Raw genomic sequence first — 12,527 nt, forward strand, 5'->3', positions numbered from 1 at the left:
TAAAACAGAGAATCTCAGCAAATGCTTTTAACATAAATAGTAAGAAACTGTTTGCTATCCCCTGGTAGGTTTGATCAGTAGATCACTTACAGATGATACAAAGAGTGAACTGCAAAGACACATACCCCAACATCAACTTTGTACCACTCTTTAGAAACTATGATAGTGAAAATTAGCACAAGATTTCCCATCTTAAAAATAATTACAATTCATTTGAAAATCTTACTTAACTTTTGAGTTCATCCACTATGATTTAGTTTATTATTATTAGTGAATGAAACATAAAATATGACTTGGTGCATTCAAAAAGAATTTTACTAAATACTAAATAGTATAAAAGTTAACTAATAAGAGCCTATAACTGGGTGGGAGGGAGGTTCAAGAAAGAGGAAACATACTCTTGACTGATTCAAGAGTATACTTGAATACTTATGAATGATTCACTCTGCTGTATGGCAGAAACCAACACAACACTGTAAAGCAATTATCCTCCAATTAAAAATAAAATTTGAAAAAGAGCCCAGAGTTACCATCAAAATATAAAATATACAAGTTTTATAGGATATCCAGTTTCTGGATGATTTCTTTATTGAGTAAGAACAATGTGATAAAGCAAATAACACAATAAAGCAAGTCACATTATTTTGTTTCCCAGTACCTATAAAAGTTATGTTTACACCATACTGTAGTTTATCAAATATTTAATGGCATTATGCCTAAAAATACAATGTACATACCTTAAGAAAAAAATACTTTATTGCTAAAACATGCTAACCATCATCCGAGCCTTCAGCAAGTTATACACAACCTTTTTGTGGGCAGAGAATCTTGCCTCAATGTTGATGGCTGCTAAATGATCAGAGTTGTGGTTGCAGAGTGTTGGGATGGCTGTAGCAATTTCTTAAAGTAAAACAATGATGAAGTTTGCCTTTTTTATTCTCCCTTTCACAAATGATTTCTCTGTAGCATTAAATATTTTTGATAGCATTTTGCTCACAGTAGAATTTCTTTTAAAATTGGAGTCAATTTCCTCAAATCCTCTCACTGCTTTATCAAGTAAGTTTATGCAATATTCTAAGTTCCTTCACTGTATTTCAATAATATTCACAGCATCATCAACAGGAATAGATTTCCTCTAGTTTCTTTGTTCATCCATAAGAAGCAACCCCCTCAACCTGTTAGTTTTATCACAAGATTGCAGCAACTCACGCACATTTTCAAGCTCCATTTCTAATTCTAGTTCTCTTGCTATTTCCACCACCTCTGCAGTTCTTCCTCCACTGAAGCCTTGAACCCCTCAAAGCCATCCATAAAGGTCGAAATCAACCTCTTCCAAACCCCGGTTAATGTTGAAATTTTGACCTCTTGGTATGAATCATGAATGTTTTTTTTTTTTCACCTGTGCAAATCCTATATTAAAGCAACAACCAAAGTATAGGATGGCTCACATGGTTCTTTTTTTTTGCTGCTATATCAACTTAAATATTAATCGTTTATACATTTAAATGATTTTTAAAAGGTGAACATTTATAGCTCACAAATCAACAGAGTGACATTTCCACCCAGATACATTTTTCCATCTTATTTCCCAGTTTTAACAATAGACATTCAGAACCAGAGGGACAGCACATCAAACTAAGTGCCAGCACCTTCTGTGAGCAGAGTTAGGGTGTCTGAGAGATGCACTAAAGGTTTACATTCCTTGTTAAATAAAAATAATTTATGCAGGAATATTCCTAGACCTATTTGCTTTGTTTTTACATTCTCTATGAGCTTCCAGTTCAGTAGTGACATTCTGAGCATTAGACTCCTTACAAATGACATCTCTAAAAGTCTTATTAAAGGTCATTATCACCGTCATGATATTTTCTTGTATAACAGACACTCAGTCCTTCAGAAAGCAAAATAAGCAATTCCATTTTATTCAATTTTTCCCACCACTGATTTGTTTAATCCAAATCTTGTTAATCACTGTAGAATCCCTATAAGTCATTGAAGATGAACTTTGTTATCTACTAGAGGATTTTACAATGAATAGGTGAATGTAATAATGACTAATACCTTGAAGATGGTGGTGGTTTAGTTGCTAAGTTGGTTCTGACTCTTTGCCACCCCATGGACTGGAGCCCACCAGGTTCCTCTGTCCATGGGATTCTCAAAGCAGGAACACTGGAGTGGGTTGCCATTCCCTTCTCCAATGAATGTTCTCAATGACATTTGATTTACTTTGCCCCTACCAATCAGAGGAATCATCTCTCTGATACCTATAGTCTTATAAAATGTATTTCTTAAATAACAAGACTTGAAAGTTGAAATTACTCCTTGGTCCATGAGTTATAAAATGCAAGTTGTGTTAATAGGTGTGAAAACAGCATTAATTTTGTGCCTCTCCATCATAGCTCTTGGGTGAGTAGATGCATTGTCAATAGGCAATAATATTTTGAAAGAAATCTTTCTGTCTGAGCAGTAGGTCTCAACAGTAGACTTAAAATATTCAATAAACCATGTTGTCTACTGATGTGCTGTTATCCAGGCTTTGTTGTTCCATTCAGAGAACACAAGCAAAAAGTAGATTTTTGTAATGATAAATAATATTAGCTTCAACTTAAAGTTATCGGCTGCATTAGCCCCTAACAAGAGAGTCATTCAATCTTTGAAAGCTCTGAAGCCAGACAGTGATGTCTCCTCGCTAGCTATGGAAGTTCTAGACTGCATTTTCTTCCAATATAAGGTTGTTCCATCTACACTGAAAGTTTGTTGTTCAGTGTAGTCAGGGTCATTCATTATCTTAGCTAGATCCTCTGGATAATTTGCAGCGGCTTCTCCACCAGTAATTGCTGCTTCATCTTGTACTTTTATGTTGTAAAGATGGGTTCGTTCCTTCAGCTTCATGAACCAGCAGCTTCTGCTAACTTCAGACTTTTCTTCTGTAGCTTCTACACCTCTCCCAGCTTTCAGAGAATTGAACAGAGTTAGCGCCTTGCTCTGGATGGCTTTTGGAATGTTGTGGATGGTTTCATTTTCTATCCAGACCACTAAAACTTTCTTTATATCAGCAATAAGGATGTTCACTTTCTTATCGTTCAAATGTTCACTGGACTAGCACTTTTAATTTCTTTCAAGAACTTTTTTTTTGCCTTTAAAACTTAGGTAAGTGATGCAAGAGGCCTAGCTTTGGACCTATCTCTGCTTTTGATGGGCCTTCCTCACTAAGCATATAATCATTTCTAGCTTTTGATGTAAAGTGAGAGACTTCTAAACCTTTCATTTGAACACTTAAGAGACCATCATAAGGTTATTAATTGGTACCTTACCTGAGGAAATAGAGAGGCCTGAGGAGAGGGAGAGAGACAGGGGAATGGCCCTTCGATGGAGCAGTCAGAACACATACAACGTATACGGATTGGGTTCAACATCTTACATGGTTGCCGCACGGTGCCCCAAAACAGTTATAACAGTAACATCTAAGATCACTGATCATAGATCACTGTAACTATATAATAATGAAAATTTGAACTATGACAAGAATTACCAGAATGTGACTCAGAGACATGAAGTGAACAAATGCTATTGGAAAGTGGAACTTATGGACTTGCTCGACAAAGGGTTGCCACAGACTTTCAATCTGTCAAAAACTCAGTATTTGTGAAGCACAATAAAGTGAAGTGCAACAAAAAGAGGTATGCCTGTTTTATTTTACTTAGTCATTTTGGTTACATTAATCCATTTTATCCCAGAAAAAACTTATGATACATTTTCATCAATATTATAAAATATCAGCACTGAAAATTATGAAAATGAAGCTAAAAATAAACTTTGAATTAAAAGCAGCATATGAAATCTACATGTTTTTATAGAATACATAAAAGTTAATACTAAAGATGTAACTTTTCATGAGTATTTAATATATTTCATAGTATTAGATGGAATACTATTTAGCTGTTGCTTCCTACCAAATTAATGAATGAATATTACCTGGTATATATTTAAGAGGTAACTTGGTGTCATAGAGAAGCAAGCTTGGAGAGCAAACACATCAGTGCTGGATATGACATTCTCTAGCTATATAGTAACGGGAATTTGCTTTATCTCTAATGAGGTTACTATGAGAATTAAACAAGATAAGATATGCAAAAGCATTTGGTTCAGAGTTAACTTTCATTAATCAATAGTGCCCTCCTTTCTGCAACTCTCTTTCCATATTCTATGCAGATATTTCTTCCATATTTTATTCACAAGTGACCCAAATAGTTAGTGAGTTTGTCAGCTACCTAGATATTTAGAATACAGTCTTGCACTCCTCAGTGAATGTCACAATCCATGCATGCACCTGGCCATACCTGTCAAGATGAACATTTTTTCAGAGCATATATATTTGCTCAGTAGACAAACAAAAAGATCAACAACATGAATGGGCCTAGAGAGTATTACGCGAAGCGAAATAAGTCAGACAGAGAAATTCAAGTACTGTACATATGGAATCTAAAAAGCAAAACAAATGGACAAATACAACAAAACAGAAACAGATTTACAGAGAGAACTGGTGGTTGCCAGAGGGGAGAGGGGTTAGAGGATGGGCAAAACAGATGAAGGGAATTAAGAGGCATAAACTACCAGTTGCAAAATAAGTAAGTCACAGGGATGTAATATACAGCACAGGGAATACAGTCAATAACATTGTAACAGTGGGTTACCCAAAAGTTCTTTCTGGGTTTTTCCTATTAGTTGTTGTGGAAAAACAAGAATGAACTTTCTGGCCAAACCAATAACTTTGTATGAAGCATAATGTATGAAAATATCAAATCATTACGTTATATACATGAATATATTATAATATTGTCATTCAACTATACTTCAATATCAAAAATAAAGAAATTCAGTGTTGACATAGTAATACCTAAGATATAATGCATATTCAAATTTTTCCTTTCAAAAAATATATAGAGACCAACTTGCCAATAGTTTTTTGAATTAATGCCTTGATTTCTGTGATTTTTACGTCTCCTAGACTGTTAATTCATTTATTTAAAAAATTCTATATACAAAATTAAATGAGAAAAAAATAAAATAGTATGATTTTAATAATCTCTAGAAAATATCTTCATATAACTGAATAATATTTTCAAGCTGTTACGAAAGCAAACATAAGTAAAATGTATTGAGCAATTTGGTTATCAATTGAAATCACTTTTTAATCCACTATTTGACGTAAAACTAAAATATAAGTAATCTATTGTAGAAAAGTAGGTAAAGTTTCAAGTAAACCAACCTAAAAGAAAGTAACACTCAGATCCAGAAATACAGTGAACTCTAGGTCAGTCTTATTTATTTACTACAAAAGTCTCTGGCTAGAACACTGAATTCAGAATAACTTTTTGGATGAAGTTCTCTGTGTCTGCTTATTTAAAAAAAAATAATGATAGATTTCTTCTGATCTTTCAGAGCCCCAATCATTTTTGCCCCAGCAATATTCTTATAGTCTTTAAAATACTCCATGGAATGTAGAATAAGGTTAAAGGCAGCATTCTGTCTTTGAGGCCTTCCTTGGGCAGAGTAAGAAATATAAAAATGTTATTTTTATATATTAAGGCCTGAAGAAAGCCTAACAGCCAAAACATCACCTTTAACATGGTTTCTATTTCTGAGTAGTTTATCAACCAATCTCTCCTTTATTCTTTGGTCTAAAAACTGGTTTTAAATTCTTTCTCGGTATTTCAAATGTGTCCTGGCTCTTTGCAGCCTCATTAGAAAGTCTCTTAAAATTACAAACTTTTTTTTTTTTTCCTCTTCACTGTACAAAAGAAAATGAATGCTTGGTCAAGCTGCAAAAGAAACAGCACAATTGGTTATTTTATAAACGTTTGAAATTTAAGAATTACTTTTAGGGTATGTATATATTCAAATCATTAACTTAAAAGGAATAGTCTTTTTCATTAAATAATAGGCTTGGTCTATTTGAGTATATAGGTCATACCTATATACTCATTAATTCACAACATGCTCTAAACCTGGGATTGTTATGAAAGAGAAAGCACAAGCAGCAGTTGGTTCAAAAGCACAAAATATATGCTTTATGATCTCCACGTTCTGCTTCCTACCAAGATCCAAAAAACAAAATCTGATTCAAGGATCAAGTTTCTAATGACAAGGAACTTCAGACCCTTGAGGGATTCCAAGTTGTTGGGCCTTCATTTTTATCACTATTCTATCTGTATTATGACCTAAAAATAGTTGAAAAGAATGAGTGATTAAGTCACCAAAAAAGGTTCAAAACACTTCCTTTTTGACATCTATTACTTCACTAACTCCATTGTTTTGATTTTGGATCTAGGCATCAATTTGTTTACTTGTTGGTTGGTTAATTAACTGGCTGATTGGCAGGTTGATTTCATCCAATGTAAATTATCCCTCCATTCATCCATTATATCCAAGAAATATGTAGGAAAAACAAATTGATAGTCATTTATTTTTAATACTTTAGCTTAGGTATTGCATTAACACTCAACAATAACCATTCCAATCCAAAACCTTAGATGTGCTCAGAATCCAAAGTTTAAAACGTAGGAGCATTGACTGGGAAACCATTCATTTCCTCTTAAAATATTTCATCACCTTGTATTGGGTAATCAGAACTTCTTAAACTTATTTACAACAAAATGAATATTACTAACTACATGTTTATCATGAGGACTCCATTTTGACACTCTTTATGCATTATGCTGTGACAATCCAGAAAACAATATTAGTTAAAAAATTTAGAAATCTAGATCACAATTCACGAGACAGCCAGGTTGTATCAGTCAGAGTGCAGTCAGGAAATAGAAACCACACTAGTTATTCCAAAAGAGAAAATTTAATATGAATTGTTAACTATCAGCAAATGGTCCTGGAACTACTGAATAGCCATAGAAAAAAAATAAACTTTCATGCCTCATACCGCACACAAATATTAAAAATAAAGTGGATCATAGACCTAAATATAAAACCAAAATTACCCAAATTCTAGGAGAAAATATTTGTGACACTGGGTTAGTCAAAGATTTTGTAACTACAAAAACATAATCCATAAAAGAACAAACTGATAAGCTAGACCTCATCAAAATTAAAGACTTTACTCGTCAAAAGACATTGTTAAAAGAATGAAAATAAATACCACAAACTAGGAGAAAATATTTGCAAATTATATATCTTATAAAGAACTTGTACCCAAAATAAGTCAGAAAACCAAAACTCACTAATATTTCTAAAAATCCACTTTGAAAAATAGGTTAAAGATTTGAATAATCACCTTTACCAAACAAAATACATGAATGGTAAATAAACACCAAGGAAATTCTCTAAGGTGATGAATATATCTTGATTGTAATAATGGTTTCACTAATCATCATGGAAATGCAAATTAACACAGTGATACTACTACACTATTTCAATGTCTAATATTACAAAGACTGACCATGTGAAGAATTCCTGAGGATATGGGCCTAGAACCCTTGTGCTGGTTTTAAATAATAACTTTTTTACGGTTTGGTAGTTTCTTAAAAAGTTAACCAACAACTATCATATAATTCAGTTAGTCCAGTCTTAGGTATTTGCTCAAGGGAAATCAAAGTAATATCCATACAGAGAGTTGATACAAAGGTTCACAGAGGCTTTATTTGAATTGTCAAAAACTGGAAATGATTCAAATATCTGTCAATAAATATTTGTCAAACAAACGGTGATACATCCATAAACTATAATACTGCGCTGTGTTGCATGCTTAGTCACTCAATCGTGTCCAACTCTTTGTGACCTCATAGACTGGAACCTGGCAGCCTTCTCTGACCAAGGGATTTTTTTCCAGGCAAAAATACTGGAGTGGGTTGTCATTTCCTACTCCAGTGGATCTTCCTAGGGATCGAACCCTAATCTCCTGCTTCTCCTACAGTGCAGGTGGATTATTTAACACTGAGCCATCAGGGAAGCCCCTGGTAGGTAATTCAGTAGTTAAGAATCCACCAACCAATGCAGGAGACATAGGTTCGGTCCCTGAGTCAGGAAGATCCCCTGGAGAAAGGAATGGCAACCCACTCCAGTATTCTTGCCTGAGAAATCCCATGGACAGAGAAACCTGGTGGGCTACAGTCCATGGGGTTGAAAAAGTATCAGACATGACTTAGCGATTAAAACAACAGAAAATAATACTATAATACTACTTAGGAATAAAGAGGGCTGAACTACTGATGCAATCAATAACATGGATGATTTGAAAGATGATTACACTGAGTGAAGAAAAGGCCAGGACAAAAAAAAAAGAATATGCACTGTGTGATCAAATGTATATAAAATTTAGAGAATACCTGGGTATGTGAGGGTCGGGGAGAAATGGAGGGCTGGGGTTGGGGGAGAGAAATTACAAAGCAATAAAATGGAACCAACTGGGGTTTTAGATGTGTTCATTGTCTTGATTGTGACTCCTTTGACCTACGCAACAGGGCAAGGAGACCACTATCTGGAATTCTCTGGGCACTTCTTAGTAACTTCCATGTCCAACAGTAAAAATTAATGAAAAACTACAACTAACGAAAAAAGAGCAGGATTCAGATCCATCACATATTAAAGTTTGGGTGGGTGACCTTGCCAGGTAAAGGACTGACCAACTGAAGTCCTGGATTAGGGAAGGCAAAGGAAACAGGGAATCGGTAATGGAAGAAGGAGTTTTTAAAATATCAACCATGGTTTCATGACCAGCTATAAAAATTAAGACAGTATCAATTCTGCACATTTTCTTTCTTGCTTTTTCTACCTGTATGCACACACACAGAGACACAACATACACACACACACCTCCAAAGGGTAATTGGTAATTTGGGATTAATCACTCTAGCCTCTTGGTCTAGTGGAATGAGAAGCCCAAAATATCCAGCTGACATCCGAATTCAATGGAACCATGTGGATCCCCAGGTAGAAACATTATCCGTTCGTGGAAAGCAGCAATAGCTAGTGTTCATAAAAGATATTAGAACACAGACATGCAAAGAGAAAAGATTGTGAAGGCATAGGGGAAAGAGGACTTTTTACAATTTAAGGATAAACCTCAGAAGAAACCACCCCTCTGACTCCTTGATCTTGAACTCTAGCCTCTGGAACTGTAAGGAAATTAATTTCTGTTGTGTATCTCACTCAGTGTGTGGTACTTTGTATGACAGCTTTAGCAAACTAATACAATGTACTTCCACCCATATCTCAAATCAGGCAAACGGACAGCTTGAAATCCTCCCCACTGAGAGGACTGCCTTTCATTAAACATTCCTGCAGGCCCAAACATTCTAATTTGGACCACCATGTCTCTGCTACTCATTATAGTAAATATACCCGATGTGTTTTTGGAAATTAAGTGTTGCTATTTGGACTACAGAAGAATTCACCACAGAGCTATTCAAAGATTCAGGTGCTTCCCTCCCTAATTTACTTCCCCAAGCCTTTGTAAAGTGTCCTCTGGGATGGCTCAGGGGATGTGGTTAGGAATGGCTGGCTATGTATGACATGTATGGTAAACCTACTCCAACATTCCTATATCCATAAGCTTTTGACTTCTACTATTCCAAAGAAATTATGGCATCCCTTCCTCACCATTGAATCTAAATTTCAGTCAACCAAGCAAATAAACTGTTAGAGTCTACCAGCTATACAGGCATTAAAAGTGAAAGTGAAGTCACTCAGTCATGTCTGACTCTTCGTGATTCCATGTCCATGGGATTCTCCAGGGAAGAATACTGGAGTGGGTTGCCATTTCCTTCTCCAGAGGATCTTCCCAACACAGGGATTGAACCCAGGTCTCCTGCACTGCAGGCAGACTTTTTTACTGTCTGAGCCACCAGGGGCTCTCTGAGCCAGCAGGGGCTCATACAGGCATTAAGGGCATTAAACTCAGAATCTTTAGTTAAGAGCACCCACATCCATAAAAGTGACCAAACCCAATGTTCTACTCCACCATCCATGTTCCAACACCCTTAGATTTCATTCCTTCTTATATTCCCTGGATTTCTGTCAATATAAATTAGCAGAATTTTATAATCTCCTTGGTTATAAAACATTTCTTCTTAGATGAGACTTTGTACTTTGGAGCATACTGAGTTATGATCCAGTAATGCATCTACACAGAATAGTTGGGGTGAGTCTTGAGGAGAATGGGCATGCTCTTTCATAGTAGTGCCTTGGGTAGAGTCAGTATAGGATTTGCAAGCCAGGGAAGATTAGTCTTCCTTAGTCTTCCTTCCGTAGGCAAGCTATTTTCATTGGCAATGCCTCCATTCCAAGTTTCAGAGTCCCACATCTTCCAATGGATGTCCAGACTTTCAGTATATGGTGAGCCTGTGAATTCAACTTATAACTTTGATATCTTTACTAACCTAAATGGGAAACAAATTTGAAAAAGAATAGGAAAAAATCTACTTAAAAAAAAAACTTTGTAATCTTTACTATTAAATTTTGTGTTTAATTTCCAGTAATACTGGTACTTTGGGTATAAGAAATAAGAGATTAATTTAAGGCTACCATAGAAGTTCACAGGTTCTCTGACCATGCTTTAAACTAAGAGTTAAAAATTGGTGTTTCTGAATTTTCTTTCTGTAAATGTTCCAGTTCATTCGGAAGAGTCCATCCCACACTAAGGTTCTTTCAGTTATTAATTCAGCCACAACGGTCAAGTATGGTAACCACTTAGACTCCAAAGGTACTTTTTTCAGAAGGTACTTCATCACAACCAATTATAGGCAGTGATTTATTAACTATGATGCCACCACATGCCATCGGTTTTGAATATTTCATGTTCTATTGGCACAGAACTTAGCATTTCATTCAAGTCCAAGGACATGCCCCAAACCCCATGTTTGTAAACACGTCCCCAAATCCCATCTTTGTAAAACATCTTGATAATGATTCTACCTTATTTAGACTTTATTTAGTATATGTCCAAATTATTTCCTAATCTGTAAAATGTGATTGGCACCAATAACTGTGCAGGAAACAATGACTAATAATAAATTGCAAACATTTTGAAATATGATAAACTCTCATGTGAATCACTGAAAAAGTATCTTTCTTGCTTTGTCATAAGTTTACTACAGTGGTTGACAACATTTAGATAATACATGTAATGCACATTTCAGATCAACAATCATATGATGCTTCTCAAAGAATCTGTATGTAGTGAAGCTACAGATCAACTCATTTCTGACTTTAGATGTAGTATGAGCATATTATAGTCACTGAACTAAAGTCCCTAGGAAAAAGAGAAAGTTTTCATTTCAGCTTTGATTTTGCATAAATTCTTTTGAATGCCCTAAATTTATAGCTATTGGGAAAAAAATAAGAGGCTCTATAATCTTTTCCCTAGGTATTTCATTACAACAAGCTTTTATTTTTATTTTCCTCCTCCTTAATTCCTTGTGGTAGATGGGAAGACAAAAGGGAATTATCCAGAATTCAATTTTTATTAAATAGTAAGTTTGCAAAGCATCAGTATTGCAAAAACTAGTTCTAGAAGTACATCTCTTAAGCACAAAGTGAAGCTGCAATACAGATGAATGCTTTTCTGAATTTAAACGATGTTCATAAGGAAGGCTGAATTTTTATCAATGTGTAGAATTTGTCCTCTGTCCTATATATTGGGTAGGTCCAATCAGCTGTTATAAATGTCATAGTATCAACAAAATGTTTCATAGAATATGACTCAGTAATTTAAATGAATAATGTTAAACTGAGCTGCACATTTTTTTTGTCTGACTTAATCCACCTTAACTACAATACAGTTTAAGAATTACTGTTATCACCTGTCTGTATTGACCTTAACCACAAAGTTGTACTATTTCTTCAAAGATTTTTTTTGAGAAATTATCAGTTGAGAAGTCAAATGACAAATACTATAGAAGTACCATATAATAATAAGCTTCAGAGTAGACAAATTTCCTATCAATTTTTCATATGAGATTTGCAATTAAAGTTATAACTTCATATTTCTTAATTAAAATCAGTCTACTCTTCTTAGCACTTTTTCTTTTCTGTTGCATTCACTGTTTACATAATTTTTCTTAGTGATTCTTCCACATACTCTAAAAAGTTAGGTAATAATCCAGTTAAAATAGTTATTGTGTGAATTTTAATCCTTTCATTCTTTCATATACTTAGAAAGGGGTTTTGAAGTCTTTGGATAGAGAATTATTATTCAACAGTTAAAGTGACATGATGCTGAAAAAGATTGAAGGCGGGAGGGGAAGGGGACAACAGAGGATGAGATGGTTGGATAGCATCACTGACTCAATGGACATAAATTTGAGTAAACTCCAGGAGTTGGCGATGGACAGGGAGGCCTGGCGTGCTGCAGTCCATGGGGTTGCAAAGAGTCAGACACGACTGAGCAACTGAACTGAACTGATTTCACATTTAAATATTGTCACCCATTAAACAGGGTTAAATAACTAAAATTTTAAAGAAGAATTTATGATACTCTTAAAATATATTAATACCTCTGTGTAGCACTATTGGGC

The 12,527-nt window shown here is 34.8% G+C and overlaps 1 pseudogene; it reads right to left on the reverse strand.

Moving 5' to 3' along the window:
* Nucleotides 1-789: 789 nt before the first annotated feature.
* LOC128051067 (tigger transposable element-derived protein 1-like) overlaps nucleotides 790-12,527 on the reverse strand; it is a 32,965-nt pseudogene continuing 21,227 nt past the window's right edge.

The sequence above is a fragment of the Budorcas taxicolor genome, chromosome 7 (genome assembly GCF_023091745.1).
Source record: "Budorcas taxicolor isolate Tak-1 chromosome 7, Takin1.1, whole genome shotgun sequence".
NCBI classification, from domain to species: domain Eukaryota; kingdom Metazoa; phylum Chordata; class Mammalia; order Artiodactyla; family Bovidae; genus Budorcas; species Budorcas taxicolor.